Source organism: Hyla sarda, chromosome 2 (assembly GCF_029499605.1).
Source record: "Hyla sarda isolate aHylSar1 chromosome 2, aHylSar1.hap1, whole genome shotgun sequence".
NCBI lineage: Eukaryota > Metazoa > Chordata > Amphibia > Anura > Hylidae > Hyla > Hyla sarda.
This window is the reverse complement of record NC_079190.1, coordinates 242,226,518-242,249,072: the sequence shown is the minus strand read 5'-3', so window position 1 is coordinate 242,249,072 and position 22,555 is coordinate 242,226,518. Positions and strand designations below refer to the sequence as shown.

The 22,555-nt window shown below is 40.1% G+C and overlaps 1 protein-coding gene across 2 annotated transcripts in view; it reads right to left on the bottom strand.

Moving 5' to 3' along the window:
• Window positions 1–22,555, bottom strand: part of LOC130357822 (uncharacterized) — a 174,781-nt gene that overhangs the window by 88,666 nt on the left and 63,560 nt on the right. The gene's annotated exons all lie outside the window — the stretch shown is intronic.

The following is a 22,555-nucleotide window of genomic DNA, read 5'->3' as shown; positions in this document are numbered from 1 at the left end:
TTTATGTGATTTAGTATTGATACATAATGTAATGTTGAATGAATGAGTAAATGAATAAATGAATGCTGTATGAATGATTGATGTGTTTGATCGATGTGTTTGATTGTCATGGGGGATTTATGTATAACATGTCATGTCACTTGCTCTAACACACTGTTACTGTTACCAGGGTGCCTCCAGCTGTTGCAAAACTACAACACCCACCCAGCATGCAACACCCACCCAGCATGCCCTGACAAAGGCTGTCTGGGCATGCTGGGAGTTGCAGTTTTGCAACAGCTGGAGGCACTCTTTGGCAAACATGCGCAAAGCTTTTAATTCATTTTCAAATTCCTCTCACTTTTTTCAGAAATGGATTAGTAGGTCAATGACATGCATAGTAATTGCCGTGGGAACATTTTTCATTCATAAAACCACAGCCTTAATTGGATAATTGCCGTTTAGAACGTTGGGACCCCAAACGTTCTAAATGGCAATTATCCAATTAAGTCTACGGTTTTATGAATGAAAAATGTTCCCACGGCAATTACTATGCATGTCATTGACCTACTATAACCCATTTCTGAAAAAAGCTAGCGTAAGTTAAAAATGAAAGAAAAAGCTTAGCCCATGTGTGCCAACATACCAAGTGTGCCTCCAGCTGTTGCAAAACTGCAACTCCCAGCATGCCCAGGGCATGCTAGGGGGGGTGTTGTAGTTTTGCAACAACTGGAGGCACCCTGGTAACAGTAACAGAAAAAGTGTGTAGTGCAACAGTGTTAGCGCAAGGACCAATAAAAAAATTTGAATGAATTCTTTACTTTCGTTTACGGATAACGAAGGCATTCGGTAAATAACGAATGCATTCGTTATTTTGCTGTTCGTATCATCGTGGCTATTCGCTATTCGGGAATGTTCAAAATATGTTTCCGTGCATTCGGATCGGTCCAAATGCCCGAAAACGGTAACATTCGGTAAATTAGACATTCGTGCCGAAACAAATTGCACAAGTCTAATTGGTATTAGGTTCTGCACTTCTCCAGCATTATCCTCCCCTTTTCCCTACAAATGACTCCAGCCTCCTCCAAACATAATGCCACCAGCCTTCCCACTTAGCCTAATAAATTAGGATTATAAGAGAGATCAGATAAGTGCTAAACATTGTTACATGATGTGATGCGCATTATAGACAGAGCTGTAGCTAGCTATTTTTGCTCCTGAGGACAGAAACCCCCCATTTTGGCTTGGGGCTCCATTTGGGGGGAAAAAATTAGCAGGACACCCTTACTGAATAATCAGAGTCAATCTATTTTTTTTTTTGTTTCCCCATCTGGCACAGGACATCATGGGACCTGCAACACAAACATATTAGTATTAGGCTCTGCACTTCTCCAGCATTATCCTCCCCTTTTCTGTACAAATGACTCCTCCAAACATAATGCCACCAGCCTTCCCACAACGCACAAGGGGGAGATTTATCAAAACCTGTGCAGAGGAAAAGTTGCCCTGAAATTTGATCTGATTGGTTGCTATGGGCAACTTTTCCTTTGCACAGGTTTTGATAAATCTCCCCCAATGTTTTCAGCCTCACTCAAATGCCTCCAGCCCCCCTCCCCCCCACAAGCACACACAATGCCTCCTGCATTACCCCACACAGTGACAGAGGGGTGTACATGGGTGATGGAGGGGCATACAGGGGTGACAGAGGGGTGTAGAGGGGTGACAGAGGGGTGTAGAGGGTAACCGTGGGGTGTACAGGGGTGGCAGAGGGGTTTAGAGGGGTCACAGAAAGGTGTAGAGTGGTGACAGCGGGGTGTATGGGATAACAGAGGGGTGTCCAGGGGTTACAGAGAGGTTTACTAGGGGTTACAGAGAGGTGTAGAGGATTGAAAGAAGGATGAAGGTGCACTACCTGAAGCTGAGTAGGCCTCTGTCAGTGCAGCTCCTGCTCCTTCCCTCCATCCACATCATTCTGCTGAGGGACCAGGGAGCATCAAGAGTCCAGAGCTGCTCAGCAGGAGAGGGAGGATACACGAGGATTGGAGCTGCAGCATCACCCGTCCCAACACTGCACACAGACTTCCCTCCCGCCTGGCCTGCACGCCTGTGACTCACAGGTGCGCAGGCCTGGGCAGAAAAATCTAAAAATGTTAGCACCATATTTCCCACCAGAGTGTCCTGACACCCTGGTTGGGAATCAATGCCTCAGTGTAATGTGTGCTGGACCCCCCTTGCGCCCCCTTGCAATAGCGCACCTGAGGCAATCACCTCACTCGCCTCACCGAAGTAACAGCCCTGATTACAGAATATACAAGTGCAAAAATGCAAACTTCAAAAAACACTAAAATCTGTGATAAAAGTGCTATCAAAAAAGAGGTAGTATTATATGTGACAAGGTCATCAAGGGTGGATTTAAAATGGGGGCAGTTTAACCCTTTAAGGATTGAGGCCTTTTTCACCTTAAGGACTGAGCCCTTTTTTGCAATTCTGACCACTGTCACTTTATGCATTAATAACTCTAAGATACTTTTACCGATTATTCTGATTCCGAGATTGTTTTTTCGTGACATATTCTACTTTAACATAGCTTTAAACTTTTGTCGTTTCTTGCATCCTTTCTTGGTGAAAAATCAAAAAATGTCATGAAAATTTTGAAAATAGAGCATTTTTCTAACTTTGAAACTCTCTGCTTGTAAGGAAAATTGATATTCCAAATAAATGTTATATTGATTCCCAAATACAATATGTCTACTTTATGTTGGAATCATAAAATTAATCTATTTTTACTTTTTGAAGACATTAGAGGGCTTCAAATATAGCAGCAATTTTCAAAATGTTCATGAAAATTTCAAAATCTGAATGGACAGATGTTACAGAACTACAACTCCCAGCATGCCTGGGCAGTCTAGGCATGCTGAGAGTTGTAGTTCTGCAACATCTGGAGGGCTACCGTTTGGGCACCACTCTATAGTGGTCTCCAAACTGTGACCCTCCAGATGCATCCATGTATGTATCCATACGCCCTCAGTCCTTAAGGACTTTAAAACGGGGGTGTATGGATACGCCCTCCATCCTTAAGAGGTTAAGTTGTAGAAATGTTGGCAACAGTCCATTCCATAAACCTGAATGTGGGGAACTCTGAGATTAATGTTTTGCCACCAGTTGGTTTCAAAACAATTTTATCCAGAATTGTCATTTTCTTTTACTTAAAAATCTTAACACTTCCACTACATAGAGCTGGGATAACCGCGGCTGCTGGCACCAGACTTGCCCTTCAATGGGTCCTCAAAAAAAAGGATTAAAAATTTTTTTTTTAATAAATTAAAATTATATAAAAATTTTATTTAAAAAATCTCTTTAATTGTGACGCCATATGGTCTCCTGGCCCTGCTTACACATCCAGATGCTCTGCAGCAGTGATTCTAATAGCGACGCCTGTAATCTGCATGTGACTTGTACATTTTTTAAATAATATTTAATATAATTTAAACAAATAATTGGTATACAACCCATTGACTGTTGACTGGGGGTGTCAGATGTCCCTTGGAATGAAATGGATGACTGAGTTAACCATTAATGATGGCAGATGGGCTGCTGGTTGAGACATGACCGGTAGCTGATACCGGGAGCTCAAGCCTCTCGCTGAAACTCCTGCTGCCACTCGCCCCTAGTCTGCTGCGACCTCTGCCCGATGAATTTAGGCCTCTGCCACTCCTTTGTGCACATCCTGGTACTTATCTGCCTGACATACTTAGTGCATATATGAGGGGAGTACAATAGGCTCCACTACACTTAAAACAGTATTTGTGTAGAATACCAGCCAGTGTGTACTTTTGCCTGGCATTTCACGGTATCTAGGCCCTTGAGACTTTAACAGGAACAAAATAGTACACTACTTAGATGTATGTAGGTGGTATGCACTTATGAGGGGAGAAAAATGTGCTACAGTACCCTTAAAAAAAGTATTTGTGTACAACACCAGCCAGTGAGTACTTTTGCCTGGCCTTTTACAGTATCTAGGCCCTTGAGACTTTAACAGGAACAAAACAGTACACCACTTAGATGTACGTATGTGGTATGCACTTATGAGGGGAGAAAAAGGCGCTGCGGTACGCGTAAAAAAGTTTTTGTGTACGACACCAGCCAGTGAGTACTTTTGCCTGACCTTTCACAGTATCTAGGCCCTTAAGACTTAAACAGGAACAAAATAGTACACCACTTAGATGTACGTATGTGGTATGCACTTATGAGGGGAGAAAAATGCGCTACAGTACACTTAAAAAGGCATTTGGGTAAAACACCAGCCAGTATGTACTTTTGCCTGGCCATTCACAGTATCTAGGTCCTTGAGACTTAAACAGGAACAAAACAGTACACCACTTAGATGTTCGTATGTGGTATGCACATTTGAGGGGAGAAAAATATGCTAAAAGTACGCTTGAAAAAGTATTTGTGCACAACACCAGCAGTACACACCAGTTCTGCAGCACACAGTCGCTGTGTTCTACACCCAAAATTGCACTTTCTCTCTCAATCTAACTCCCTTCCCTATCAGTGCTTCTAGGCAGGATTTGTGCTTGAGGTGAATCGCTGCTGTTCTGTGCAACACACTGCTCTCTTTTCCTCTCTGTAATAGAACACTGTAGACAGTGACTGGGAGGTGAATTGCTGCAGTAAGAATGCTTTTCGGTGAAACACACACTGCTCTCTGTCCCTCTCTCTGTGCAACAGAATGCTGACTTGACTAGGAGGTGAATTGCTGCTGGAAAAAAGCTTTTCTGTGCAACACACAGCGCTGTCTGTCCCTATTCATCTCTCTGCAGTGAAAGGCTGAAGTGACTGGCCACAATATGGCTGCCGATTATATAGGGCTGTGACATCACAGGGGTGACTGGTTGCTGATAGGCTGCATGCTGCATGTGATTCAGGTAATCCTGCTTACCCTTGTTCCCAGGATTCCTTGCCCCATGTCCTCACATGTGGATCAGCCATTTTAGATGCCCTGGAGCCTGGACCGCACTAAATGGAGTTTAATAAAGCGATTCACGCTATAGAATTGTGGCGATATTCGCATTCGTTGTGAATGGAATTTTTCCTGAAATTTGAAACGAATTCGGTTGCGTCAGATTCGATTCGCTCATCTCTACCCATAATGTTAGAGGCAAACCATATTTTCAACTTTACATTTCTGTACAATGCTGAGAAATCAACCTGAAGCTGTAGCCAATCCATCCCTGTGGTTGGGCAAAATGACAAAAGTATATATGTGTATATATATATATATATATATATATATATATATATATATATATAAATATATTATACATACATACAGTAGATGTATAGGCGATGAATGCAAACCTTTGCTTCGGTAAAAAAAAAAAAAAAGTTATTCTGGTCCCGGGAATCCACCATTTATTTTGATGAAAAGACTGGGAAAAGCAGCTTAGAGCATTACAGCAATAAGCTGCACACAGCATCCCCAGGGACAATGGGAATGAGGGAGGCAATGTATTTATGGCACTATCTGTCAGTCAGCGGACAGCTCTACAAGCTTCCCATAAAAATAACTCTGCTTTTTTCACTTCGCCCCAGGCTCTAAATTACCATTATTTGACACTGAATTTCATGATAGGCAACAGAAAAGTTCTGTCTAAAACTTGAGATTTAGCTCTTTTAACCAGTATTTTAGCTTAATTCACACAATCTGCCAAGGACTGCACTTAATGGCTGGTAGTGACTAATTAAGAATGTACATAACGCACTTGAAATAAAATCAGGACTCCTTACAGATAGACTGAGAAACCACTTTTGCATTTCATGACTTACAATAACTGTTATGGTAAGCAGATTTTTTTTTTCTTCGGAATATTGTCCTCATACAACCGTAATGTCCTGGATCCAGTCTGCATCCTCAGTATACAATTTCAAATAAATAAAAAATGTACAGTCTACTTCACCATTTCTTCTGTCATCCCTGCTATTGGTGGCTTGGTGCACACATCTGTGGTAACATTACTGCATTGCAGTCCTCTACTGGAGTCCCATTAAGAAGTCTTATAAGCCGCTTGCCTAAACTAGCCTGTAACTGACAAGATGATGTCGGCAAAATGTAGTGACAATATTACTTCACCCTGCACAAAAGCGCAGGTTGCAAAACTTTATTGGGAATGAGTCTTGGTAACTATTGATTTTATGAATTTAAGAGTTTTACTGTTTCTGTGTGAGGAAGTATTAAGAGACATCACTACTGAGGGCACTAAGGGGGCATCCATACCATGTGTGAGGTAAAAAGGGAGGTCCTTCCTGTGTGAAGGAACTAAGGTGTCATAATTATTGTAAAAGCACTAAGGTGGCATCCTTTCTGCATGTGGAGCACTAAGGGGGCATCCTTACTATGTTGGGGAACTAAGGGGCATCATAAAGGTTGCGGCCAAAAGTCATCATGGCAATTTGGCTTGGATGGAAAGAAAAAGAAAAATGAACAACTGCAGTCAGACACAACATCACATATGCATGTGGATTTAACTGTGCTGTATTCCACTGTAATTAATGCATGACTATACTCTACAGAATGCCTAAGTACACAGCCATATGTCCTCCATACTCAGCTCTACAGGCTATGTCACAGACACTTGGAGTTTTGTAGCAGCAGGATGGAAGGAGCGGGCAGCATGACCACCTCCAAACACGTCTCCAACTGGAAACTATCTTTACCACACCTGTAATAAGGTGATATTACTCTCTCTCCCAGCTTGGGTTCCTCCAGCCTACAGCACAACCTATGTGTTCAAAGCTCTCTTAGATGAGTCTCCGCCGCAATACAGCTAGTTCATCTTACTCAACTCATCACTATGTCAACAGCTATACATTGCTGTGGAAATGAGTGCCTATTCTGCATCATTTCTGATTCATTTATCATGGAGCAGAAAGGTGTGAGTCACTAGAGGAATTGAGGGAGGATATTTTCCTTGTTTAATTCTGTAGTGTGTACATACCCTAACTATAGTGAATTATAGCCTTCCACCCCTCCCCCCCTCCCATTCCTGCCAAGTGAATTTAGTGTTACAGCCTGTAATATAGACAGCTATAGTAGTACATAATGCATATTTACCACATAATGGCCAGTGAATATTCAGCTAGACTCTTCATACATATTTGCAGTGCATGATGTATTTCTAAAAGGTTCTGAGAGGTCAGTGTAACAGCTGTATGTACTATGGTCTATTTGGCTATATATTCACTATGTGTGACGAGAAATAAGCAACTGAGCATGCCTGACCATAAAGGAAAACTGCAAACAGGACATATCCCATGGAAACAACCATAAAACAAGTGAACATCTAGCATATATTTGCAGGGTACCCTTTCAAAAAAGGTTGATTTCTGAAAATTACTTTTGAAAGTTCTATTTCACATAATGCATCCGTTTAGACCTATTTAATTTAATGATAAAACCCCTTGAAGTCCCCCTAGTTGTAATGCAATAAATACTAGACAGAAATAAGAGGAAATTACAGCTGCAGTTTTTCTGTCTCTTAGTGTTTAAATGAGACAACATAAGGGGCAGAGGGAAAGGGAAGCAGTGTGGGGACACTTCTGATTGGCTCAGAGTGTTGCGCATAGAAGCATGTTCACACCAGGAAGAGTCTGCACACAGTAGATATGGAGAGAAAATATATGCACCCTTAAAGGGGTACTTCAATGGAAGGGAAAAAAATTCAAATCAACTGGTGCCAGAAAGTTAAACAGATTTGTAAATTACTTCTATTAAACAATCTTAATCCTTCCAGTACTTATCAGCTGCTGTATGCTCCACGGGAAGTTGAGTTGTTCTTTTCAGTCTGACCACAGTGCTCTCTGCTGACACCTCTGAACATGTCTAGAACTGTCCAGAGCAGGAGAGGTTTGCTATGGGGATTTGCTCCTGCTCTGGACAGTTTTTGACAGGAACAGAATTGTCAGCAGAGAGTACTGTGGTCAGACTGAAAAGAACAACTTAACTTCCTCTGGAGCATACGGCAGCTGATAAGTACTGGAATGATTAAGATTTTTTATACAGAAGTAATTTACAAATCTGTTTAACTTTCTGGAACCAGTTGATTTGAACATTTTTTCCCCACTGGAGTACCCCTTTAAAGTACCAATAACTGACCTATCTGATCATTAGGTCTACAGTAGCTGTTATAACTGTAATAAGATTTTGACCACACAATGAAACAATTTTACAATCTTTTTTTGTTAGAATATTACTAAGATGTAAATTAGAACAAATTCTATAGACATACCATTCATTTATATAGTAGAAAAAAGCCATATTACAGTAATTGTAACTTTGCATGCTGTTCCTTATGTAATTTAACAGTCGGGGTCAGATATTCAATGCTTAAAAACATGGAAGGAGTGTAATAGGTTTTTAACTCTATTTATGCTTTTGGCAAGTTTTGACGTATTGAAATTTCAAGAATAATTTTAAACTGTTTTGCTTAAAAAAAAATTGAAGTCATAAGTTTACATAGAGTGCACTGTGGTCAGACTGAAAATAAACTACACAATTCCTGTGGAGCATACAGCAGCTGATAAGTGGAAGAATTTTTAAATAGAAGTAATTTACAAATGTAATTTACAAATCTGTTTAACTTTCTGGCACCAGTTGATTAAAATTTTTTTTTCCCACAGTATCCCTTTAAATGGCCACTATCACCAAATTGATTAGAAAACTGCTCCTTCGTTTCCTGCCAGCCTCGTAGGTCAGAGTTGCCACCAATGTTACTCACAATTCACACACACAGCGAGCTGTGCTGCGGCCCTGGGCCTCTGTCTGCACTGCTATTCACATAGGGGTAAGTGCACTGCAGAGCATTGCACCCTAGTATCTTCTACAGTCCCTGGGGTGCAATGCTCTGCAGTCATGTGTATAGCAGTGTGTGTATGTACATTCCTATACAGGTGGGGTATGTGCAGAGCATTGCATCAGTCAGTGACCTAGGGCCTCTGAGTCTGCAGTCACTGCTATTCACATCTGTACATACATTAGAGTGCAATGCTCTGCACATATCCCACATGTATAGATAGCAGTGTGTGTACTACACATACTACTATACATTGGGAGTATGTGCAGAGCATTGCACCCTAGAATCTGTACATTCCTATGTTAGTGGACAGGATTGGACAAAAAAAATTCGGGATCGGGCTGGAGCAGGATTGAAAAGCCGTGCGGGGCTCTACTACATAGTGTATAAGGAGAACAGCAGCCAAACTCCAGTAATCCTTCTTCCTCTCTGTGTAACATGTGCAGCTTAAAACCAGAGAGGAAAGGATTACAGAACAGAGTGCAGTGATTGGCTGACAGCTCAGTGACACACAGTGAGGGAGGACGTTTAGTCATGTACAGTGAGGGCAAGAGAGGGACACGCCCCCTGCCTGAGAGAGGATGGAAATTCAGTGTGATCTGATATAAGCTGATTTTAAAAGAAATACAGAAGCTAGACACATAAAAGTTATATGTCCGTGATCAGGATGAGGTACTGAAGAACATATAACTTTTTTTTTCTGTGATATGATAGGTACGCTTTAAACATCAACAACACTGCAGTTATGTTTTACATACCGGTTGCCTTTAATTCCAATGATCCCTATGTGTATTTGCAAACTGTAACCTGGTTTTGGAGCATTTGCTTCTTCTTTACCAAGCACAGTCTCAATAACACATAACTGATACCAGGACATGGGCCATTACACCAGACAAGCTGAACAGGAATCAATACGGGCATCAGTCCAGCATTATGACTAGTATTTTCTCCTCTGTGCTAGGAATAACAAGAGTACCTGGTTTACAATGAGCACATGTGACAGACATGGAAAACCTTATGCTATCTGCAACATCATCCAGTATGACCAGTTTAATAGTGGATCAGTGATAGCCTTGAAAGGCATATCCTTGGATGACTTCTACTTGATAGCCAAGGGTACCCTGACTGCTGTTACTGGGAGGAAATCCATTTGTCAGACCTAATGAGCCCTAGGTTACTCCTGGTGCAGGAAAATGCCCAGCCTCATGTGGCCAGAGTATGTAGGCAGTTCCTGGATGAGTAAGGCATTAAATGGGTTTAATAACCTCTTGGACATTATGTTCTAGAGCATCTAATACCAAGTAGTGCCACATACTGTTATATGGACTCCAATTGATTGATGACTGGCTTCCAATGTCTTACATACTGTATATCTATCTAGCATTTACTCTGGGGATTTAAATCTCTAGTTCTATAATGGGGACATAATGAAGACATTTCAAATTATGCTAATAAAGAAAATGTATATCTTAAAAAATAGTATTTATATGGTACAAAACCACATAAATAGGGTGGTATAAAAGATGTTCCAATTCTAATTGATGCTGGGTCAAAACCTGTATTATTTCTGTTTTATTTAGGAACTGATCTTTAAATAGTACTTTATTTTTGCTACTTTCAATCTTAGTTTTCGTTTTAGGCACATAATCCAAACACAAATTAAAAAAGCAATTGGGCAGCAATTCTATCTCCAACTATTTATTGCATATATAAAATACATTTAAAAAACATAAATACACCATGGAGGACTGAAACTAGAAAGTATCCCATATGGTCCCACATTGAGAAGTTCTGAACTGGAGCACTCAATGCAAAAACAGAAAAACACACTAATACCATTACGTGATCATTAACCTGCCTATTTGTCAACGAGAGCAGCATAATATAGTGACGTTCTTAATGATGTCAGTGGTATGTCACTTAGACTGTAATGTAAAGCAGTTGAGGAGACCTATTCATTTCAAGTTCCCATAATAAAGCACAGGGAAAATCCCTAGCCCCACCCACCCATTGATGATTGACAGATTGCTCCCTGCACATTAAAGAGGTACTGTCCTTCAGTACGGTTTCCCTTCACAAATTCACACTTCAGAATTTGTGAAGTGAAATTTGTGAATGGAAAATCTGTTTTAAAATTTCCGCCTCAAGAATGGTGTTGCTCATTCTTCAGGCGGAAATACTCGCGGAAAACATTACAGTCTATTGGAGACTGCAGTGTCCACGCGGTCCTAGTGCTGATTGATTCAGTGGGCACTGGCCAAAGATTTCTGCCCGGAGATTTCACTAGCCTTAAAGTGGGCAATACAGGGGGCAGCAGTTGTTTTGGGGAAAATTGGGGATGTTAAGGATTAGTGGGTGATGAAAGCAAAAGAAAGATGAAAAGAATATTTTAAAACTGTTCATGGATGTTTCCCATATAGTGTACCAGAGTAAAGATGTAATGATAACTTTATCTACCAAATAATCTCACAAAATACAAGTTCACTGATCAATGGTTAAGTCTGCCAACAGGTCTTAACACATGAGCGTTGGCAGGCGAGGGTGCCGCACACAGTCTGGAAGTCCAGCATGCATTGGCAGGAATATGTGTGTGTAATAATGTTAGCAACACGTATAAAATATAATTTAGATTGTTTCTGAATTGTGTGACAAGGAGTTAACAATAGTGCAAGTACAACAAGCATTTAAAAAATTTAATTCATATTAAATACCTTCAATGTTTACAGATTACATGCAAAACAAATTGTATTATTGTTTCAAGAAAACAGAGATTTACATGCAAGTATATTTAACTGTGCTTTTCTGTGTCTTATAGTGCAAAGGGTTGTCTGGGGGAAAAAATTATATATGCCTGGGGTGCTGTAAAAATAATAAAGATAATAATACATTTTATAAATTATAATAAAAATAATAGTCACCTACCCTGAGCCCCAGCAACAGCCTCATCAATGCTTCCAGTCCCGACTAGTCACTGCTACTTCCTGTTCCTGAAATACCTGCTCAGCCAATCAATGACTAAGAAGGTACATTGCTGTGGCCAGAGTTTGACTAAACAGAGCAGTTCCAGCAGGGACTTGTTGTTTTGTGTGTGTAGCAGAGCTGTGTATATGTAGCAGAGCTCTGTGTATGTGCCGCAGAGCTGTTTCAAGGGTGCAGCAGAGCTGTTAATATAAGTACAGTCCCACATTACATGAAGCAAGTGAGCATCGGGCAAGGAACAACGGGGACAGCAGGAATCTGGCCGCACCCCAATCCTATGCAGGAAGGCGGGAGTATGATACACCCGGTGTAGTAGAAATATTTGGGACACCAGTTGGGCCTCCAACACTGCAGGCTTTGGGGACTGATTGTCAGTTAACCTTTACAGTAGAACATAAATATCTTAATTGGTTCCCATCATCACAGCAGACCCTCCAGAGGTAATGTAACATCTGGGGTAGGGATCAGAGCAGACCTAGAACTTGCCCCACCCTTTGTCCCTACCTACTTGGATGATCCGCCCTAAACAGGGGCCTCCAACTGGGTGAATGTCCCTGTGCAGGGGTGTAAAAAGTGTCAGACAGTCTGATTAAGTATCATACGGGAAAAACAGTAAAAATACAGCATACAAGGGGTAAACCAGAGACAAGCCAAAGAGTCAGAATCAGGAGGATAGCAAATTACATAAAAAAAACTCTGTGCAGAAGTCAGGGAAAAAGGTAAGGACACAATGGATTAACAGGCATAGAACTAGAAGCAAAACACAGGGAATAAAACTAGTAAGACATAAACAGAACATAAACAGAGAAGCTGGGTCAGACAAGTCAAGATCAAAACCAGGAGAGAAATACAAGACACAGAATGGCAGGCTAAAGCTAGCAAAAGTCAGATACACAAAACAAGCCAGCAGAAAGAAATGCTAGTGAGTGAGGAGAAACTGCTGGGGCACACTGCAAGGTTTAAATACACCGTCCACCCCTACTGATTGCCCTGGTGCCTGCAGCTCCTGACTGGCCAGAATGTAGCATGGGAAGCCTGGCCAGGTGCAGCACTGCAGAAGTTTTGGACCAAAATGCTGCCAAAATGCTCCCATCATTGCAAATGTAATGCGATGTATCAGCAGTGACGAAGGTGGTCTATGCCTGGTGTGATATGTTACTTTATATTTTACACATCACTCTTACTCATACCATCACATAGTTCAACCATTTCTCTTCCTTGTGTGCATTCAGAATGTGCAATAATTGCTTTTGCATGTGATTTAAGCATTTGAAGGAACCACTCTCTTGTGGGTGATATGGCAACACCATCCATAGGGTATAGGTGGTTTAAATAGTTCATGTTGGAGATTATTGCTCTTTTGCCTTAGCGCAAGAGAGGGGCTGGGTGTTCAGAAAATGCAACCCATTTTCCTAAGTCTTGGGCATTCAATCACTGAATCTATGATTTTATCAAGACTAAGCTTCAGGCTACTTCTTCCTTTGATTTTTTTTTTGTCAGTTTTATTCCCAAGGTGAGTTCTATCTTAGAAGGGAGCTGCCCTTGGTGGTAAAGGAGGCTATCATGTATTGCCAACCAATGCCACTGTTAGAGCAATTTTTTACCTGCTGAAGAAAATCTCTCCATGCAGCTTGGCTTCCAAGTTACAGAATGTGCTGTTGTTTCCCTGCCATGTTTCTGCTAACAACTCAAAAGCCTGAGTTAAAGGTGATAATTCAAATTGAGAGACCTCTCCACCCATCTAAATGTATACATGTAACTGTTCACCTTCAATAAGCATAAAGTTGGTCTGCCATGGTTTTTGTCCGGCAATAAAACTGATACGGTTAAAAAATGAGCCAGCCAAAGTCACTATCTGACTCAGTCCGGCTCATTCAAATGAATGGGTTGCGGCGCAGGTACGGTGCCATATGGATATGGCACCGGACAGTTTTTAAATTCTCCTGCCTGATCCAGCTGTTATCTTGCAAAAATGTGGTGTAAATGCACGAGTACTTTGTATTTAATACATTATTTATTTGTAAATGTATTTCTTAATTTACTTGTATTTGTAAATAATTTTTTTTCTTTTGTGTGTTAGTTCTGTGCAATTTTGTTTGTAGCTGCTGACACATATTCCTGTAAAAAGAGTTGATTAAGCCCTGAAATATGTTTTTGGAGATGTTGGAAATAACTGTTTCTATACTGTGACTCAAGTGTGCTATGTACACTGAAGGTGATTGTCGGTTTTCCTTTGCTCCATTACCACAGATGGCTACCCTGTTTTGACATGATGCTGCAACACTGTTGTGCCTATATTAGCACAAAACATACCGGTCAGATTCCTTAATTCACTCATTTATACAATGCAAACATGTGCTTTTCTTTTCTTCTCTCTATGCATTTGTTCTATTTTAAAGTTTATAAATGTGCCAAATTTATCAATGTGACTAATGCTGTTTGATAAATCTGACACATATTTAGACTTTCTAGTCTAAGCTTAGACCAACTATAAGTTGACTTACTTTACACCTAAAATGTGAACCAAAATGTTGTGCGGTGCAAGGGTCTGTGAAAAGTGTCTAAAATTCATAACACATGTGGTTCAAGGCATGTACACTAGATTTTTGGCATAAAGAGGTTCATTTATCAATTGTAGGGCACTCTTTTTTTGCACCATCCAGGAACATCCTGTAATTTGTGCAAATTTATATAGTGGAATGCAGAACATTATATATTATGTACATAATCATAATCACCAAACAAAAACAAACAAGTCAACCCAAACAATTACACAGCAGGTTACACATTGCCCAAATATATTAACTAATGATGAATCCTCACCCAAAAAGTTACAAAATTCTGGCACATTTGCAATAATAAATCTACCCCATTATGTTTATAATTGTTTTTTTCTCTGCTTTACATTCTTGCCACATGTTTTTTTTCTTTTTCTCTTTCTCTGTTTCTCTTTATCTTTTTTTCTCACACCTTGCTTCAGCTTTATAAAACACTTCATGCAGCTTCAACATATGTATTCTTGAGATAAGCTTCTGTTGGTTGAAACTGAGTAGTCACATCCACTGCTGGATGTTATTAGAATAGTGTATTCAAACCAAATGGTAATACGCTAATGCTTCACATCTTTTGACAAATGTTAAGTAATTGCATTTGCTTTGGCATTTGCAAGGTGTCTTCTGTATAATGTACCTTACTTCTGTTTGTACTTTACAAAACCTTTGCATAAAACTAAGGTTCCAATTACTGCCCAATTCTCTCCTATGATACAAATCTGCAGCAATACATCCAGTATCATCAAACCTATTGCTCTTCATCCAAGGCCAGCAATGTATACAGCCCTCGATATAACATGTACTTGCTGTTTCTCTATTGTAATTGAATGATAGACATTAAAACATATGAAACATACAAAGCATTTGACTAGTTTTCAGAGCCTTTGACTTTCTTATGGTATTTTGTTATGTTGCTGCCTTGTGCTAAAATAACACAAACATCTAGTTCCCCCCATCATTCTGAATTCAATAATCCATAATGTTAAAATAGAATTAGATATTTTTGCACATGTATTAAAAAGAAAAACTAACATTTAGTTTTAGTCAGATTTTAGTCATCTGAAATGTTTTAGTTTTAGTCAACTGTCATAAGATTTGAGGCCGCTAAATCTACATTAGACATAGTCAAATAAAATCTAATGTGTTTAGTTAAGTAAAATGCAAATTCTAGAGAAATGCTTAAATAGAGCAAAAGGATTATATTTTCCTGAAGTAAATCCCTACTAACCTTTTATTACGTAAAAATTAGGAAAATTGAATAAAGACAATAAAAATTAGTTTTGATGGGATGTCTTCCCAAATTTTCTATACCCAGCATTTTCATCTAGTTTTAGTCAGTTGACTTAAATGTCAATAGATTTTAGTAATAGTCGTTATAACTTAGTTTTTATTTGGTTTTAGTATAGGATTAGTCATTGAAAAACTTGTGGTGAAAAACACTATTACGAAAATGATGAATTGATTAAATTAACACTTCTGGCAATGCAAGCCAAGCCATGAGGGGGAAAAACGGCTTGTACAGCTCAGGGACCGAATTGTGAGGAGCCAGAGATCTAGAGAAAGGCACAAAAAAATCTACTGCACTGAATGGTCCAAAGAGGACAGTGACCTTCATAATTCTTTAATGAAAGAAGCTTGGAACAGCCAGAGCTGCCCCACCCCACCAAACTAAGCAATCGGATTAGGAAAGCCTTGGTAAGTACCGAGTACAGGGTCTGAATACTTATGTCAATGCAAAGTTTTAGTTTTCCTTTTCAATTAATTAGCATTATGAGTCTTAAGGTCAGAATTATTGGGGAAAACTTTATTTTTTTAAATTTTAGCACAAACAACAAAACAAAATGTGAAAAAAAGGGAAAGGGTCTAAAGACTGTCATGTTGAAAGATGAAAAGGGTTGGATTTACTGTAATACAAGAATACAATGAAGCCTTTTATCCACAACTGACATGGTATCTCCTCCTTGCTGTTACGCCGAGCGCTCCGGGTCCCCGCTCCTCCCCGGAGCGCTCGCAGCATTCTCTCATTCGCAGCGCCCCGGTCAGACCTGCTGACCGGGTGCGCTGCGATATTACTCCCAGCCGGGATGCGATTCGCGATGCGGGACGCGCCCGCTCGCGATGCGCATCTCGGCTCCCGTACCTGACCCGTTCCCCGTCTGTGTTGTCCCGGCGCGCGCGGCCCCGCTCCTTAGGGCGCGCGCGCGCCGGGTCTCTGCGATTTAAAGGGCCGCTGCGCCACTGATTGGCGCAGCAGGCCTAATCAGTATTCTCACCTGTGCACTCCCTACTTATACCTCACTTCCCCTGCACTCCCTCGCCGGATCTTGTTGCCATTGTGCCAGTGAAAGCGTTCCCTTGTGTGTTCCTAGCCTGTGTTCCAGACCTCCTGCCATTGCCCCAGACTACGATCCTTGCTGCCTGCCCTGACCTTCTGCTACGCCCGACCTTGCTCTTGTCTACTCCCTTGTACCGCGCTTATCTTCAGCAGTCAGAGAGGTTGAGCCGTTGCTGGTGGATACGACCTGGTTGCTACCGCCGCTGCAAGACCATCCCGCTTTGCGGCGGGCTCTGGTGAATACCAGTAGCAACTTAGAACCGGTCCACCAACACGGTCCACGCCAATCCCTCTCTGGCACAGAGGATCCACCTCCAGCCAGCCGAACCGTGACACTTGCATCGTCTTTAATAAAGTGGACTGCAATTGATTATTGGAGTAGTGTGAGTGGAAAATATTTTTTCTTTGTTGGTTGGATCTCAGCTACTCTGTACTGTTAGAATTTCCAGATAGAATACAAAAACATAACTATTCACAAGTTTACAAGACATATTCTGAAAGAATATATGTCATGGGTCAAACATATGATTGAAATTATCTAATAGTTCCTATCCTCTTGGCTCCATATTACTGTATTGGAACATACATCAGTATCATAGGCTGTATGTTATCACTGTATATGGGATATATTCTCCTGTAAGGGTCTTAATGAAATTATAAGTGTGCAGAGGTCCAGTAAGGCCCAATGTGTTTTGCACCTTTTGAATGTAATTTTCTTGTTTACATTGCATTGTATGAAATGGATTTAAAAAAACACTTTCCCATAAGCCTTTATAAGAAATGTTGCACCATTTTATCCTGCAGACTGCATGTAGAGTGCTGGTAGCTCTGTCTCATTCACAGTTAAATCCATTAGAGGACTAACGACCGGGCATATCAGATGTGGAGCGCTCAGAAAAGGCCGGGTTGCAAGGCCGGATGAAGCACATAGTGATTGCGTGAAATCGACGGCAGTCGCCTTTTCTGAACACTCCACATCTGATATGCCCGGTCGTTAGTTTGGAGGCACAGGACGAGTGAGGCCGGAGTTGCGGTACCCTTGCGGTGAGTGCAGGTGTGCATTTGTTTCTTGTTATGCTATTAGTATGAATATGGTGCTGTACAGAAGCATCATGCCATGGCACACAGACTACCTAAAGGTATGTAATACACCAAAGGCAGAACTTTTACATTTAAGACATTTCACATACAACATGTGCAGCTTTTTCTGCATAAGTTTTTTTTTGTATTTTAGTTTTTTACCACCTCTTCCAGAAGATTAAGTAGCCATTATCTTTGAGAAGTCCATCCTCATAAAAGACCACTCTTCAATGCAGTTTTGGGTGGTCTCAAAAAGTTTACTGTACCTATAATTCCATGACATGTTATAATATTCTACATCTTTGAAGGGCTCTTTTTTTCCCATTCTGGAAGCACAAAATGCAACAGTTGACTATAATTAAATAAAGTGCCACCTAAAAAAAAAACTAATTCTAATTCTCCTTCTCCGTAGCCTACAGAATGTAATCAAAGAAAAATAAACCGAGATTTAATAGACTGCATTACTGAAGAAGGCTGTTAAAATAACCAGGACAACAATAGCCAATGTTTGCAGTGAAAAGACTAGCGTCAGGCTTTACAGAATGAAGAGGGAGCTGTCTAAGTTTTCTCGGCGCGGCTTTCTTCACTTCTGATGTAATTAATTCTGAGATCGTCTGAAAACACTTTTCTTTCCTGTTTTTGCTTTAAATCCAGCATAGAGCAATTAACAAAATGGGTTTTATTGTTGCTCCTTCATCTTTAAAGACTATTTCCCAGTTTATGGCCCTTGGTGTGATGCAGCTAATAGTTTTTACTACTATAATGAGCACATTATTACCAAGAGTAATGGCTGACCCTATAAAATCCTTTCCCCACTATTTTTCCCATTTACTTTTTTTTTTCTTCTCTTGCTCCCTGTTCATTTGAACTCATTTTATGAGGAGTTGAATGGGCCTTCAGCTAGTAGCCACACTGATTCTTCAAATAAAGCAACTAAGGGGTTTACATATTTAAGTCACTAGATATCTGCAAAAGTCATTTTTGTCCATAGATTTTAAAGACATTTTAATTTCCATCTCCAAGGAAACTTTCTACATCATTTCCAGTGTGTTGCTTGTTACAGTAAATGTAATGCAGATGTCTTGAATACTCAAATTAAAGATGGAACAAAGGAAGTGAGATCAGAACTAATATCACAGGCCAAGTCCAGAGCACACAGAGAGCTGCATCTGTCATTTGCCATAGGATTGCTGCTCTTCTACCTCTGCTACCAGCCATAGGATTGCTGCTCTCCTGCCTCTGCTACCAGCCACAGGTTGCTGCTGTTCTACCTCTGCTAGCCAGCATTTGCCTAGGTGATCAGTTAAATTACTATCTGCCTGTTTCTGTATACTGAATTTATCTTTCAGGCTTCTCTACACTTCCTATTAGGCAGCACTGTGAATTTGTTTTGTTATAATCCCTATAAAACCATCTCTAAGGCACATGTGGCTGTAACACCTAGAACACATACAGTAGATATAGCTAGAACATTTAGGAGAGGACACTGGGGTAAAGCATAGATTTTTGTGGCTTCTCAACAAAAAGCAACATTTTTACTAACCCCTAGGTTATGTGCTACAAGTTTGATGAATACCGGTCTCCTCTGGTGCCACAATAGGCATGTTAACATAAATTAGGGAGCATTAAGAATGAGCCTGTTTGTCTATAGTACTGTCCATCTTCAAATAAGGGACACCTCCATGCTATGCAGAGAAAACGTAAGATCTGAGCAGCAGAAAGAGAAAGTACAGCAAATACAAATAATGCAAAAACCTAATCTTTAGACAATGAAGCCCAGAGCTGGCTTTTAAACTTTGAAAACTCAGTTAACCTTTAAGTAAAAGGTATTGTATTTTACTATTCCTTGGTTATTGTGGGCAAAGAGCCTGCACCTTAGAGCAATATGACTGATCACTGAATTATTCCCATAGCTGCCTCTCTCTGCTTTACTATCTGACTGCTTAGTGGTAGGGCCCTTTCAACAGCACTGAATGTTTTTTAAACTCTTTGCTAATATTCCGATGCTTATAATATAGCTCAGTTTTCTAATGTGAACATAACCTAAGGTAAATTATATCTAAAAGGTTTGTTACCCATTTAGTTCTCCTAAATTGTTATATTAAAAGGGAGAAAGGGCAGTAGTAGAAAAGGAAATCTCTTTAAAGGTACAATACAAGGATCATCCTATAATGAGAAGAATAACCTAAAAAAAAAGTACATCTCCTGGAAAACCACGGTACCGTACAGTATGTTAAAATTCTAGTTTATAAACATAGAAAAAGGCATTTTAAGAAAAAGAAAATCACATCATGCTAAATCTTTCTACAGATTTTGCTTCTCTAAAATGTGGAAAGAAGATACTGCTCATGAAGAAGAACTTTGCTCGGATGAGTAGTGACGTGACCTTTAATGTAAAAGACTTGTATTGGGAAATTTGTGAAGGGTGATATTTAATTAGATGCTATTGGGAAACAGAGGAAGTAAATCAAGGCTGTCTATTTCATTACAAGACTTGACTTTAGCAACTCGCTAGCATTTTGTTGCTTTTTGCTTATTACCTTTAAAAGACATTTTCTATCTAGATGATGTCTGTCGAGTTTGTTTTATACCAACAAAGATTTAGTGATGAATTATAATTTCTGGTGTAATTACAATTAAATGAATGGCCATATTTATGAAACCTTGTTAATTATATGTATGTGTCAGTAAAGTGGGAAGGCTTCAAAGTTGCATCCAGATTTTTTGACACTTTTTTAATGTGAAGTGTTGAACAAGAATGTCAGGTTTTACCTGGTGTTTTAGATTAATAACAGATTCATTAACCCCTTCTTGCACAGCAATGTAAGACATCTGCTGCAACTTGACCTACTAAACAATTAAGATGTTTGGATGGCGCAGGCTCAGGAAGTATCTATACCCACATTATAATATTCTCTTGAATAGGACAACACCTCCATGGCAAATAGTTGAGTGTTTCCAAGTATGAACTGCCTTGCAGCAAATGTAAACACTGAAGAAACTGCAACACTTGCAAAAGCGCCACATCTTGGTATTGGTGTTTCTATTGTGTAAAGTACAGGTGTTTTCAATCTATGTATTGCCAATCATGTAGCTTAAGGGGGTTATCCAGGAATCGAAAAACAGACCTAATTTATTTCAAAGACCGCTCCCTGTCTGTCTCCAGGTTGTGTGTGGTATTACAACTTGGCTTCATTCACTTAAATAAAACTGAGCTGCAGAACCACACCCAACTTGGAGAAACACAGGGAATGATCTTTGAATGAAATGAGGTCTGCTTTTTTAATTCCAGGATAGGGGTTATCCAGGATTAGAAAAACAGAGCTGATTTCCTCCAACACAGCACCACGTCTGTCCTCAGGTTATGTGTTGTATTGCAGCTCAGTCCCATTGAAGTGAATGGAGCCAAGTTGTAGTACCACACAAATAAGCTGGAGACAGACGTAGAGCTGTTTTGGAAGAAATCAGCTCTGTTTTTCTGAGATTGTTTCCACTTGGTTTTTGGAATACTGCCACTGCAGTTTTTGAGCCAAAGTCAGAAGTGGATCCATAAGGGAGGATAAGTGTAAGTCCTTCTCTTATATTTCACATTCCTTTTGAATACACTTCTGGCTTTGGCTCAAAAACTGCAGTGGCAGTATTCCAAAAACTGCCAGAAAAAAAACAAGTGGGAACTTTGCCTAATTCTTTAAAATGTGTAAGAAGTAATTCTATTATCTTTGTCTTTAAATGGAGGAAAGCCCATAGTTAAATGGGGAGAGGGAGAATAATAAAGCTACATATAAACATTAATTTAATCTGGCCCCAGTGATCATTACATTATGGTATCTTATCATGATGGTTTTTGAAGCTCCAATTTTCTAATACAGAGTTCCAAATCCTAAGTTACAAAAACATATTAATGGAGTGACTTCAATTTTAAACATCAGTTTCTTTTAAGGCTCAAAAACTTTTTATGAGGCTCTAAAACAGAGATATAAATCTACAGCTTACCTATCACATAGTCTTGGAATGAAATGATAAAGTTCTGGCTGCCTGCAGATGGCACTAGGGGGAGCCTAGGGCTGTTTAAATCTCTATACAGTTATCTTCATCTATTGGCTGGAGGAAGGAATTTCAGAATTAAGTTTAGTCCTATGGCTATATGACAATAATAGACAGAAGTAGTAGATCTTGAGCTTAGTAAAAGAGAAAAAGAACTATAGAACCTTGCAAATATATACGCTATATTATGAATTTTATTCAGCGCTAAATTTTGCCAAGAAAGATTAAAGTTTATACATTTTAAACAATAAAATTATGTCAGCCTGTGACCACCACTAGATGTAGCATAGAAGACTAATGTGGCTCTTTCTTGCCTAATTATAATTGGATGGTTTAGATATATTTGATATGTGTGGACCTACTTTGTCACCTAAAAACCTTTTGACTTTGACCCACCCCCAGTTGCATTGTCTAAGTATCCCCCTAATTTTTATCCTTCAACCCTGCCCTATTAGGATTTTGTCTATGCTGCAGGTGGCTACCAGGTTGCTTCCTCTGGGAGTGGGCCCAGTAGAGGTGGCAACTGGCCGATCAGGACATGAGACATCAGTGGGAGGCACTGAGACTACCAGCATGTGTTTGGGTACTGGCAGCATGTATGCATAGTCAGAATCAGGCAGACAAGGTCAAACACAGGCGCTGGTCAAGTGTGTGCGCTTGTGCCTACTGGGCGCTCACATGACCAGCGCCCATGAATATTCAAATTCCCCCCGCGGGCCCGCCTCCTATGCGCA